Source organism: Hemicordylus capensis, chromosome 5 (assembly GCF_027244095.1).
Source record: "Hemicordylus capensis ecotype Gifberg chromosome 5, rHemCap1.1.pri, whole genome shotgun sequence".
NCBI lineage: Eukaryota > Metazoa > Chordata > Lepidosauria > Squamata > Cordylidae > Hemicordylus > Hemicordylus capensis.
In genome coordinates this window covers 93239939-93254391 of record NC_069661.1, presented here as the reverse complement: position 1 = coordinate 93254391, position 14453 = coordinate 93239939, and the positions used below count along the sequence as shown (strand labels likewise).

Here is a 14453-nt window from a genome sequence, read left to right as displayed (position 1 = left end):
GTCAGTCTGCCTTGGAGGGATGGTCTACTGGCTGATCCCAATTGGTAATCCAGCTCTCTCTGGAAAAAAGCATCATTTTGAGGCCGGTTTTCCCAGTAAAATGGGCCTCAAAATGGTCCCTGAACCACCTGAATTGATTTGGGTTGGATCGGTGGTGATTCTATTTTACCCTGAATCTGACTCTTTGTTTTCTGGGTGATTTTATTTGGGGTAGAATCATCGAATCATCCCTGATTCGACCCAGTTTGATTCAAGGGTGAATCAAATTGCACATCCCTATTCAGGCAGGAGTCTTTCCCAGCCCTATCTAGAGATGCCAGGGATTGAACCTGAAACCTTCTGCATGCAAAGCAGAAGTTCCAGCATTAAACTACAGCCCCATACCCTACATTAGTATTCTGGACATCCTTTATTCAAAGTCTGCCCCCATCTCTATCAACCCCAGCAACATAATATGTTTCTTATGTTGCCCAAACACTGTCCTTCATTAGGATGTTCCTCCATTCTTCTTATGCACTGAACTTCATTCATAAAGCAGGCTCCCTGCCAAGTCAATGCAGGATATGGGCTTTTGTGCTGTCTTTCACATGACCTGTATATATTTGTGACCAAAGTTTCAGCTGGGTCCTGAGGAGTTGCAACTTTGTAGGAGTTCAGGTTAACGCCAAAGAACATGTCTGACTGCAGTGAAATGTTGGCAGCTTGAATGCTTTTCAGATTTCACTTAGGAGCCCAATGGGGGAAGTGGAGTGGGAAGTTTATGCAAATATAAACATGTTTGTTCTTCCCAAGTCATAGCTTGGAGATAATAAAAGCTGATTGAAATAAAGTAGAACTACCAGCACAACCCAAAGCACATAGATTGAAATATTAAAGGAATGCCTTCCTAGAAACTGAGATGCAGGAGTGCCAAGGGCTTGTGACTGTTCTAATGGCCCTATCCATCCCCAGCACAGCATCCATCAAGTGGCTGGTGGTGGTGTCTATTTTATGTTTCCTTTTTAGATTGTGAGCCCTTTGGGGGCAGGGAGCCATCTTTCTTTTTTATATCTATGTAAACCACTTTGGGGGCTTTTGTTCAAAAGCAGTATATAATATTTGTCATCTTTGTATTATTGTTCTAATTACCTGAACAATTGTACCATCTCCAGACAGATGGGGCTGCAAGTCAAATGGTGCAGCTTAATTACAAAGGGATACATATTTAAAGTCCAGACAAAAGAAGAACCAGGGTGCTGGCATGTATGAAGGGCTTTACTCTACCATCCCACCTTCTGTAAGAGGAAGGCAGCAAAAAATAACTGTGATTGCTGGTGTGGGTGAAGATGAGAGAGAGAGAGAGAGAGAGAGAGAGAGAGATCCTTAGTATGTCTCCTTTGTTAATGTGGTCTGTTTGGAATTATTTTAAATGTGCCTATAATGTGTCTTTGACAATTTTCTGAACAACTGGAGTGCAGAAACCCACCACCCCCTGAGGAATTTTCTCTAGTCTTATTGAAACTTTCCCCCTTTCCCTTAAAATTTCCTTGGGTGCTTCTCACTTTAGGGGAAATGTTGTAATAATTCTAGTCTCACAGTTCTTATCAGCTTTTACCTACTTCAAGGAGAGTTTCTCCACTAGCCTCAGCCTCCCAACAGGACACCCAGTGCTGGTCCAGTCTATTAATGGTTTCTTTAGGGATGTGCAGACCCACTCCACCCCCCTATAAATTCCATTAGCTTTATTGAAGCTCTTTCCTTCTCTCAAAATGTTGTCTGAGCAGAAATCTCCAAATGAGGCTCAACATTTCTCTTTACACCTAATTTAGTGTCAACTCTAATTGGAACAATATTGGCTATGCCTTTGCTACAGTTCTCTTATGAACTGACCATGCCATGTTACATAAAGGGTTTACAGGTACAAAGCTGTAAATGAAGGGGAAATTATATATTCCTTTTACAGTCAGAAAATCATAGTAAGACTTGGCTATGACTCTAGAACTATTTGGACCTCATAAAATCCTTGAAAGATATTTAATTTATTTGGCATTAAAATTAATTATGTCTCAGAAATTTGTAAATCCCCCTGCCCCGCAAATATTGCTTATATTGTGCGTCTGTGAGTGCAACTATATCAAGTTCTTTCCACCCTCTGAAATACGTAGTTCAATTTCTTTTCTATCCTGTTGTTCATTGTTCATTTCTCGGCTGTCACTTTACATCCTTGGCTGCCAGGCATAGATGCTTATATTGTAATGATGTCATAATACAGCAGGGGTTCTCAAACTTGGGCCCCCAGATGTTGTTGGACTACAACTTCCACCATCCCCAGTCACATAGGCCATTGTTGTAATCCAGCAACATCTGGGGACCCAAGTTTGAGCACCCCGAGGATACAGGGTAAGTGGAACAATATTAAAGTGGGGGATACACAACATGGTGCTCCTTCTTTTGGTGGCAGTCCCAGATTAACTTCTGCATTATAATATGTAGTCCCACTACAGATTGCCATTTCAGAAATATTTCTCCGCTTATTGGCCTTTGGTAACTTGCAGAGGGGAGAGGAAAATCTCCCGCACAGTAATTTTTAAAGGCTTCAGAACGTTAATGGGATGACAATGGAGATCACATTGAACAACATTTCAGAGAATTCCAGAGAGGCTGAAAGCAACTGCATGAATTTAACAAGAAACTTTACCTCTTTATCTGATATTTGGCTAATTAAATACAAATACTGTCTTGATGCTGTAATTCCGGATATATCCTCCCAAAGTACTTGATTGAGAAAATATTTGCTGAAGAGTTCTGAGGACATGTTGTACAATTAAAAAAAAAAGAGATTGGATACACATTGCTGCCCAGGGAAGTGGTTTGAAGAAAGATTTTAAATGTGTACCGCTAATGGTTTAAAGCTCCAGTCAACAGCCATGCTGCTATGCACAGAAGTACAAACACCACCAGCTGAGCCACTCAGGAGGCAGCTCAGCTGGCCTACTGGAACTGTAGGATTTGGCAAGAAGCCACCTTTGCAATGCAGACTACTTTAAATAAGCATCTCCAATTGAGCAATTGGAAATGGTCTCATGCATAACCCAGTTTTCTAAAGAAGCTGCTTGAGCTGAGAGTACAAAGATGGTGGGGGAAAGAAATTAACTTTATCATAAGGTAAATCTCCTTATGATGTTGCTTAGCAGAAGCAAGGGAACATTCAATGCTGTCAGTCAGGACAATACTTGGGATGCTAACATTAAGGATGCCTCTCCTTGGCATTGTGGAAGATGGCTCTCTGTTGCCTGGAAGTACTTCTAAGCTGAGCCAACTTGATAGCATAGCCATGGAATAGAGACTTTCAAAACTCCAAGAGAAAGAAATTGGGTTGCTGCATGGATTTGCAGCACTTGACTTCATTACTTGATTACTCAGTATGTGGCGACTGATGTGTTTTAATCTGTCAAAGTAATGTGTCGGGAGGTTACGCTGCGTGATGTGAACGCTCTGTCTGCAATCTACAATGGTGCATTTTAAAATGTAAATCTTCACTTGGGGTTGTTGCCCTCCGTTTATGAACACAAACATGATCCAGTCCCAAAGTGTGATATAGATGAGGCAATTGAGACTAGCAAAAATACAGGACAGCTTGCACATTACATAGGAAGCTGCCTTATACCTGTTGCAGAATGTGAACTGTCCACGTGGTTTTCAGAACAAACACCAGTGAAAGGTTTGAGACCACTTTACTTGTGAGACAAACGCTTAGAGGTCAGTATCTCTACTTGCTTTCTCACACACAGGAACAGGAAGGAGAATAGAAACTCCTAGCTAGCCCAACCATTACTGGGGAAGCTACAGTGCCCCCTCTGGCTTCATAGCCGATTACATGCAAATTATACACAGTAAGTTAGGCTGCAGCTGTTGCATATCCCAACAATACCGAGTCAGACTCTTGGTCCATCTAGCTCAGTATTGTCTACATGCACTGGCAGCAGCTCTCCAATGTTTCAGGCAGCAGGATTTCCCAGAATCCCAACCCAACCTGGAGATGCCAGAGATTGAACTTGGGACCTACTGCATGCAAAGCAGATGCTCTACATCTGAGGTAAGGTAAAGTATACTGTCAAGTCAATTTCAATCCCTGGCGCCCATAGATTCCTGTGGTTTTCTTTGGTAGAATACATGAGGGGTTTACCATTGCCTCCTCCTTCACAGTATGAGATGATGCCTTTCAGCATCTTCCTATATCGCTGCTGCCCAATATAGTACCAGTGGGGATTTGAACTGGCAACCATCTTCTTGTTAGTCAAGCATTTCCCCACTGTGCCACTTTAAGTACATTCCCATATATGTCATTTTTCTTTGGGAAGGTTCGGTGTATTTTGCTGATAGGGTCCACTGACTATATCTGGGTTTGAAATAGTATTTTTCATGCCATTGATTGGTGACCCTAAGATTTTGTTCCCCTCGTGTGTAGCTTGTCTTCTCTGCTAGAATCGGTTAGAGCCCATCTGAAAGATTTTGTTTTGCAAACATCTTTTGTGGTGAACATAGTGGTGTGGAGAAACCATCTGAGATAATTCTCTAGTGTTTCTCCTTGGGATGGACCCTGAAATTCCTCTCCAAATCTCACTTGGGGAAAATTTTGGTACCAGCCTACATGACAGACAAGTCAACAACTAATGCCCTTTTGGCCTTTTCCATCAAGGGGACATTGACATTTGTAAAGAATGGCTTTTGATATTTTGGATACTGATCTATAAATTATCTTCACATTTGTTCATACAGGGGGTGGCTAAAAATTTGGTGTGGCAGTTGTGTAACTTAGAAGTAGATGGGAGGAAGAGGGAATGTAGCTTTATGGGAGGACACCCACTTTACATGCAGATGCTTCCAGGTCCAATCCCCAGCAATTGCAGTTGACAAATCTTGGGTTTCAAAGCCTGGGATAGGGTGTCTTACCCAAGACGCTGAAGAGCTAATGGCCTGGTCCACACAGTCATTCAAATCTAGGTTTAATGTGGGTTGCTGACATTAGCATTAGGGATGTGCACGGAGCCAGTCTGGAACTCCTTTTCTCATAGCAGTTTACCATATAACTAAAATGATGCACAATTAAAATACAAAAAGTACAGATATTAAATATAAACATAAAAATAATATATCTCTATTTAAATGTTTAAGAACCTATATAAAACAGCAACACAAAAAACACAAAGCAGCTACAGTAAATACAGTACTCTCATATAAAAGCCTGGGTGAAGAGACACATTTTTATTTGTTTTCTAAAAACTGTGATGGAGGCTGGGGAGCAGATGCCAGCTGGGAGAGCATTCCAAAGCCTGGGGGCAATGACACAGGAACATAGGAACATAGGAAACTGCCATATACTGAGTCAGACCATTGGTCTATCTAGCTCCGTATTATCTTCACAGACTGGCAGTGACTTCTCCAAGGTTGCAGGCAGGAATATCTCTCAGCCCTATCTTGGAGAAACCAGGGAGGGAACTTGGAACCTTCTGCTCTTCCCAGAGCGGCTTCATCCCCTGAGGGGAATATCTTGCAGTGCTCACACATCAAGTCTCCCATTCAGATGCAACCAGGGCAGACCCTGCTTAGCTATAGGGACAAGTCATGCTTGCTACCACAAGACCAGCTGAGAAGACTCTGTCCCGCATGCTCACCCCAAGCAGAGCCTCCTCAAATGATCTTGTCAAGTGGACAGAAACCACCAGAGATGGTGAGAGCAGGCGGTCCTTCAGATATCCTTGGCCCAAATAGGGATGTACAAACAGGTTCAGGGTTGAATCGAACCACCCCTGTTCAACCCGACCCTGGACTAACCCCCCCCCCGAGGGTTTGCAAGTTGTTTATTTATTTATTTTTAAAAAAACACATACGTCCTCTGGGGGAGTTGCCTGAGGTGGTGGTGTCCATGGAGGTTTCCCCCCCCCCCAGCCTCCCTTGTTTATGGTTTTGGGACTTCCCCCTCAGCACAGCAGCCATTTTAGAGGCTGCTGTGCCTGCACAATAGGCCTCTAGCTGCAGTTTTTGAATATTCTTCAAGTTACAATTATGTGAAGCAGGCTAGTACCCAGAGGCGTAACTAGGGAAAACGGCGCCCGGGGCAAGCACTGAAATTGCGCCCCCCCCACCGCATCCCCCCCGCCACCCCCCCCAACATACATCTGACTGACACACATGTTTCAGAAAACTTTTATTTTAAAAATTTAAAAAAATTACAAAAATTACCAAAAATTTCTAAATGCACTACATACTTAGGTTTTTCCTCACAACAACCCTGTGAAGTTGGCTTGTATCTCAAACATCAGAATTATGATGCAATGATGATACATACTACATTATACTTAGGTTTTTCCTCACAATAACCCTGTGAAGTTGGCTTGTATCTCAAACATCAGAATTATGATGCAATGATGATTATTATGATTATGATGCCCCTCCCTCACGCCCTGGTTCTGTTCCTGACTTTCCCTTGTGAGTGACTGTATTTTAACAAAACGAAAACCAAGGACTCCAGAGTAATTCGAGGGACTAGGGTGATAGTGCTAAAGACTCCTTATTCTCCCGCTGTTAAAGAAAGACTCCCCTTTTCCAAAACCGCGCGCTATTTACACCAGAAAAGGTTTCAATGGAGGGGGAAGCATTTATGCATTTATGCTTTGTTTTATGTTACGATTTCAAAGTTAGAAAAACTATAAAAGGGCCATTTTAGAGAAGATATGCACTGCCTTAGTTGCAAATCCTGCTTTTTTGAGATTCCCTGCAATTGAATAAAGTGATAATATACACCTTTGCTATTTAAATTGGTTGGAGAGTATTTATGACAATAAAAAATGAAATGGCATTTCAGATCCAACATTGGTTGCCTAAGACCACTCAGATTTAACTAATCTTCATCACATTGACAAAAAGAGCAATTAAAATTAAAATCCATGACTAAAACCAAACCACTTTGGGGTTGTTTTTAATGAAAGGTGGTATATAAATTTAACAATAAATGTTTAGAAATATATACTTTCACCCCCTGCCCAACCTACAATTAATTCCAGCTTATTTTCAAAGGGCTTCAAGTTTTATTTACAAATTGCTTGGCAGCACCAATGTTTAAGTAATCACTAATTGTTCCTAATGATAGTTTTACTTATTGTTAAATTTATATACCACCTTTCATTAAAACATTCTCTGTTCATCTGATTTTCAGTCTGGTTAATTAAATCAGTGGAGGTTTAGACTTTCCTGATGGGCTGAAACAGCTAATCCATTTTGATGATGACATATAATTAAATTAGCTTGCATTACATAGTGAAAAAGTCCAGGAAGGGAGAGATGGGGGGATGTGGAGCCCAAGGTTCTACATCCCCCCATCTCCCCCTCCCTGAACCTTTTCAGTTAAAACGTGGTTAGATTATAGGGGAGGAAGGACTTGAATGAGCAAAAAGGGGAACTGGTTCGGGCATTCAGGAAGTTGTTCAGAAGAGGGAGTTGTTCAGGAAGTTTGCTCTGGTGCGTGTCCTCCTCTCGACGCATGCGCGACTGGTGGCAGGGCGGCGGGGCACGCTGGGGAGTGAGAGTCAGAGACTTGGACTACGAAGACATCGTGGCGCCCAGTGCTGGATGAGCAATGCCAATGGAGGGGGCGCCGGGACCGGGGGAGGGGGACTGCTCTGCAAAAATAAAAAAATAAATAAAAAATTTCCCGGCAAATCGGCGGGGGCACTTTTTGGTGCCCCCTGCCAAGTGGTGCCCGGGGAACATGCCCCCCTGCCCCCCTATAGTTATGCCTATGCTAGTACCAGCCAGAAAAAACAATACTGGTCTAGATGGACCAGTGATCTGACTCGGCATAAAACAGCTTTCTCTGCACAATGGACACACCAGGGAGATGTAGGGTCCCCAAGTTGTATGTTTTGGCATTCCATGTCTTCAGATGCCTCCTTGCAGATTTGTATTTGATGTGTCTGTATTTGTATTCTCTTACATTTGGGGCAGTCAGTCCAATGATAATTGAACTCACACAAGTTTTTTTATAGCCCTTGCTGCTTGTCTGATCTTCTAGTTGTCTGGCATGCCAAGATCACCATATTTTTGATGGTTAACAATATGTCCCAAATGCCTGGAATGTTGATTCAGTGGTGTGGATTGTCCTATTTAGAAGTTTTGTCTTAGGTGTTTTTCTCCTTAGAAAGATAGCACATCATGACCTTCACAACCTGCTCTGCCTTTCCTATAAGGGTGATGGTGTCCCACTGACTTTTGTTGTGCTACCAAGGTTTCTTATATGTCTATTATATCCATATTACCTTTTAATTGGCCCTTATTGGCCATTAAGCACCTAGCATTTACATATGTGTAATGCCAATGAAAAGAAACTTCCGGTTCTGCTTGTTTCTAATAAGAAGGTTATATTTTAGCATAGCTTTAAAATAATACTTGAGACTGCTGACTGATTCCAGATTGCTCTTTTAAGAAGCATATTGCTTCTATTGCAAATAAGGTTATCTCCAGATGGGAATTAATTTGGAGCCTGAGTGTTCACAATTGCTTAGGTGGAAACAATCACCTGCAGATGGAAACAAGATTCCATTTCATTTTCTTTCATAATTAGGCTGCTGTTATTTTTATTTCCCCATAAAGATATTGACAGCACAGCTTCATTTATCTGGGCATCTTGGGGGCAAATACAATTTTGGGACCTTGAGTGGAAGGTGGTTGTATGTCAAACTACCACATGAGTCAAGCACAGAGGCTTAAGCAAATGTGCTTATTGTAAGAATACTGTGTTATGGCTTCAGTTTCCCCTTCTCTGGCTGTTCACATTTGTGCTACAAACCCTGTCCATATATGGGCAAGCCTTGGAAAAACTGATGGTATTCTGGCAGAGGCTGGAGAGAGAGAATTGGGCTGCCTGTGATTCTTCTCTGGGCAACCTTAATGAGAATGGGGCCAGCACCAGGGATGGAGTGTAATGCAGTCTCTTTCTGACTTAGGATCACATGCTGCCACATAGCACCACTTCCTCCATGCAGAAAATTAATGGAGGGGGAAATGGCAAAGAGCTATGGGCCTGAAACCTCTCTTCTGTGAACAGGCTTCTTCTGTCATGAAGAAGACTGGGGAGGGGAGAAGAGAGCTGAGATCCTAATGGGTTATTAGCTTGCAGCCATGAAACTGTTTTCTTTTACTCATATGCAAGGTGTTGGTAGAAGGTAAATTACTGTCCAGTTGGCCATTGTCCATTTTCTGATGGGCCACCTAGTGTTGTCAGAAGGTAGATTACAGTCCAGCTGATCAATGACCCATTTCTGGTGGACCACCTAGCATAGCATAGCATACCATATGTAGCTTGCTCCTCCACTCTAACAGCCACTACTGCCTCGTGCTGTAGGGGGTTGTGCTCCTATTGTGTCCTGATTTTACTACTACTACTACTATTACTACTACTATTTATATACTGCTCTTCAACCAAAGTTCTCAAAGCAGTTTACATGGAAAAATAAATAATACATAAATAAGATGGACCCCTGACCCCAAAGGGTTCAAAATCTACAAAGAAACTTAAGGTAGACACCAGCAACCGCCACTGGAGGGATGTTGTGCTGGGGTTGGATAGGGCCATTTGCTCTCCCTCTGCTAAATATAAAAGAATCATCACTTTTAAAAGGTGCATCTTTGCTCAGTTAGCAGGGGTTTAGCATTTTACTTTGCTTTGGCTGTAAAATGAGGAGTTTGGTTGCCTGGACAGAGCAGTGGACAAGTGGCTTCCACCTCCACACCCCTTTCCATTTAAGAGGTAGGAAGCAGGAGATACTTGTGGGCAAATGGAATGTGTACTCTAGCTTTGTGAGGGCTTCCAAAACAAAAGGATCAAACTAATTCAAGGAGGAAAAGTCTACCAGTGGTTATTAGCTATTATAAACCAACGCAAAGTTCAAAAGCAGTATAGCTCTGATGACTAGGCACTATGGACAAACAACATGGGATGGCTTTTACCATCATGCCTCGTTTGTGGGCTTCCCAAAGGTATCTGAGAGCCAGCGTGGTATATGAGAGCCAGCGTGGTGTAGTGGTTAGAGTTCTGGACTAGGACCAAGGAGACCCGAGTTCAAATCTCCATTCAGCCATGAAACTAGCTGGGTGACCCTGGGCCAGTCACTTCTCTCACAGCCTGACCTACTTCACAGGGTTGTTGTGAAAGAGAAACTCAAGTATGTAGTACACCGCTCTGGGCTCCTTGGAGAAAGAGTGGGATATAAATGTAATAATAATAATAATAATAATAATAATAATACAAGCTACCTGTAGCCAAGAATTGGTGGGACCATAAAATTGAAAAAGTTGAAGAAAATGAAGATGTAAAAATATTATGGGACTTCCGACTACAAACAGACAAACATCTGCCACACAATACACCAGATATCACTGTAGTCGAGAAGAAAGAAAAACAAGTCAAAATAATCGACATAGCAATACCAGGGGGTAGCAGAATAGAAGAAAAAGAAATAGAAAAAATCACCAAATACAAAGATCTACAAATTGAAATTGAAAGGCTGTGGCAGAAGAAGACCAAAATAATCCCTGTGGTAATTGGCGCCCTGGGTGCAGTTCCAAAAGACCTTGAAGAGCACCTCAACACTATAGGGGCCACAGAAATCACCATCAGCCAATTGCAAAAAGCAGCTTTACTGGGAACAGCCTATATTCTGCGACGATATCTATAACCATTGACAATAAAATTCTGGCATCCCAGGTCCTTGGGAAGGACTCGATGTCTGGATAAAACAAACCAGTCAATAACACCTGTCTGACTGTGTAAACAAGAAATAATAATAATAATAATAATCTTCATGGCCAATCTGAGAGACAGAACACTGGACCAGATCTCATTGATCAAATGATGTTTTTAAGGATCAGTTAGCACAGATTGTTTATATCTTAATTGTGAAGAGATCCTGGATATACCCTCCTGTGTTGTAAGTATAAGACTCTTGTGAATCTATAAGACTCTGATGAATCTTGGGAGTTCTAAAAAAAAAAAAAAAAAGACTCCACTAGCCTGAAGGCCACCGACTCCTGTTATCCAAATATTTTTACTCTGAGTTTATTGCTGCTACCTTATCTGTGTTTCATTGATACATAAGATGATACTTAAACATTCATGCCCACAAGCAGGACTAGGGAAAGCTGTGTGGAAAATGCAGTATCAGTTATACTGGGCTTCCAAGCTAAGAGTTTTAAAACAAAAAACAAAAAAAGACAGCACTATTTTCTGATGCTGAAGCAGGGGTTAAAGTCACTTTGATTGCCTGGACATCTGTGGATGGTGCATAATGGAGGTAGGTTATTTTTTTGTGGCAGGGAGAGCTGGCAGCCTTCCAGGTGTGGGAAATACGGTATAGCTGGGTCTGATTTTTCAGCTCACAGCATAGGAAGAGAAACAATGCAAATTAAAGTAATGTAAATTACAGAAACATGTAAAGAAGCTATTGAACAAACACAAACTGGTTGTTGCCCTATTTCACTCTGTGCTGGGCTTACAGTGGTACCATTAAGGCTGCACTTGCCTTGGTGCCCAGCTGTAAAGGGACCAAGGGCCAGTTCCCCTAGCAACAACGGCTTGGTCAACCTGGAGTGATGGAGGAGGTTTCTATGTAGGCACAAGTGCGCACGTGAAAAACATGGTGCAGTGAACTACTTCTACCACTAAATGACTCCTGGTCCTGGACTCTCCCTGCTCCAGACAGACTAATGTCATATATGCTCATAACTCCCCAAAGCCTAGCAAAATGCAAACAGCACTAGACAAGAAACAAACTTCACTGGAGGTGGGTTTTTTTTTTTGTTTTTTAAAAAAACAAAACAGGTTGGGAAGCACAAAAAATGAGAGAGAAAGATCTGCAAGGGGTAGGTTGAGGGCTAAAGTTGCCTGAAATGGCCTTGCACGAGCACAATTTCTGGCAGTGAGAGGATGCTCAGGGTCACTATTTTTCTGTTACTCAGGAAAGGGAAGGGAACATGATGACTCCCTAGGAGGGGATATGTAGATAAGGGATGGCAAAGGATCCTGGGGTCTGGCCCTCTGTGACCAAGGATGCTCTTGTGATGGCTCACCCCGGCAAAGCAGTCCATGGAGACCAAACCACACTCCTGCCTCTTGGTGGCTTGCTGCTTTGGGATTAGCCCTCTCATGAGAGGGCCAGTCTACCAGGGAGGACCTTAGGCTCAAAAACCTTTGGTCTTCTGTCGGACCATGTGCTCATGAGTTGAGCCATCCAAAAAAGGGGGGACCCACTTGTATAGTGCCCCCATTCTTTCTGGTTAATGATAGAACATTTGCACAGTGACCCCTTCCTCTTCAAGGAAGCATTTGACGCATCCAGTGGAGAATTTGACACTCCATGTGTCTGAGCATTGGTGGGTGTGCAGACTGGAGAAACACCAGGACTGGGGACAGATCTGTACTCTCATTCAAATTTTGCGAGTTCGGACGAGCGTTGCGGCATATGCAGATCTGCCACTGTTGGGAAGCATGGCAGAGGGAAGCCCCGATTTCCAGCAACCCGAGGAGACTGGGGTCACCGTTTAGGGCAAAAAGAAAGATGAACATGTTCAAATGGGTAGACAAGCTGGCAGAGGGCATGCTTTGACAGTTTCTCGTGGGAGTTGCCAAGACAGGGAGAGCTGATGCTTGGATACCCATCCCTGCAGCTTGCTTGTGTAGAGCAACCTGGCTGGGCACCATCTGCCATGTAGCCTCCATGCATGTCTCCATGGCCTGACAATCTCAGGAGAGAGCAGTTGGTGGGAGAAGGGATATCATCACACATTATTAGTGATTCTGCCCAACACCCTTGTCCCCACAGATGGTTCTTCTAATGAGTTGTGAAGGGGTATCCTCATGGCCTTACACTCTCATGAATGAGCAGTCCACACAGGAACAAAATCCATCATCATTATATATGACAATGGTCATATCAATGGTCACATCATCATTAGAACCCTGCTAACTTGGCAAAGGGGCACCTTTTAATGTGGTGATTCTCTTTTATTTAGCAGGGGGAGAGTAACCGCCCCTATCCACCCCCAGCACAGTACCTCCAGTGACTGTTGCTGGTGTCTATCTTGTGTTTCTTTTTGGCGTATCTAGGGAAAATAACACTTAGGGCAAGCACTGAAATTGCTCCGCCCTCATCAAAACATCTGACACCCATCTTTCAGATAACCGCCCTGAACCATTTGTGGAAGGCAGAGGCGTAACTAGGGAAAACGGCGCCCGGGGCAAGCACTGAAATTGCGCCCCCCCCCCACTCTCCTTCCCCCCGGCTGCCCCCGGAAATATGGAAATGTGTCACAGTCATAGTCAAATGTGGGTTGTGGGCTGCATCCGTGCAAGTATACTGGGACAGGAAAAAGGAAACATGAGGCTACAAGGCTCTTTAGAAATATATATTTTAAAGAAATGTCTTGCATACTAACAGCCTAAGTTTGCAGTCCTCATGGCCAGAAAATAAATGCTTTTAAACATAGTAATAGGTTTTGTGTCCCAAAATGGAAAAGACAAGACAGGTATTCTAGTCTTTTCCATCATAGATATTCTAGTCTATTCAAGATTTATGCTTATATTATAATAGAGACTTAAATTATAATAGACATATATTCTAGTCTATCATAGATATTCTATGTTTATTAATTCTATAATAATGTCTATTTGTAGCACACTTTACGTTGGTTGTATTCCTGGGAAACTCAATGGCCACATTCAGCCACCATTATTTGAGCCATGATCTCCTGCTCTTTCTGCTTCCCTCTCATACACAGTCTTAATAAATAACCTCCTGGTTTAATTAAATCACCGTTTGCCTATGCACCTGAACAGCAAAACTGAGGTTTGGGCCCTTCATATACCAGAATTGCAAACCACACTGTGTGATCCTAGTTTGGAGGGCTTACTCAGCAGTTTATTGGATGTAAGCTGTGAATGTGAATGCATCCAATTGGATTGAACGTAAGGGCAAGTTATGGTTTGATTACCTAGGAAGCTGTCTACAGAGTCAGATATTGGTCCACCTAGCTCACTATTGCCCACACTGACTGGCAGCAGCTCTCCAAGGTTTCAGGCAGGAGTTTCTCCCAGCCCTACCTGGAGGTAGGGATTGAACCTGGGATCTTCTGCATGTTATTTGCAATTACATCTGACTTGCTTGAAATTACACAGGCAAATCAAAAAGATCATGAATAAGTAGGGGTGAGATTTTTCTTTGTTTTAAAAAAGCCTTCCCAATTGCCTCTTATTTTTAAAACTCTCTCAAAGGAAAATATAAGTTTAATATGTAAAACAAAATACACATTGAATGAAAAACCGTGATTAACTTTTTAAAAACTATTAAGTATGTAATTAGAAGAATTCCATTACATTAAGATACCAATTTCTTTAAAGCCAGAAATAATACCTACTGAAACTT

The 14453-nt window shown here is 42.5% G+C and overlaps 1 long non-coding RNA gene across 1 annotated transcript in view; it reads left to right on the top strand.

The window, feature by feature from the left end:
* Positions 1-2295: 2295 nt before the first annotated feature.
* Positions 2296-14453, top strand: part of LOC128328527 (uncharacterized) — a 74072-nt gene continuing 61914 nt past the window's right edge. The window contains exon 1 of the long non-coding RNA XR_008309273.1: positions 2296-2379. This is a non-coding gene — a long non-coding RNA (uncharacterized LOC128328527). The remainder of the gene's footprint in view (positions 2380-14453) is intronic.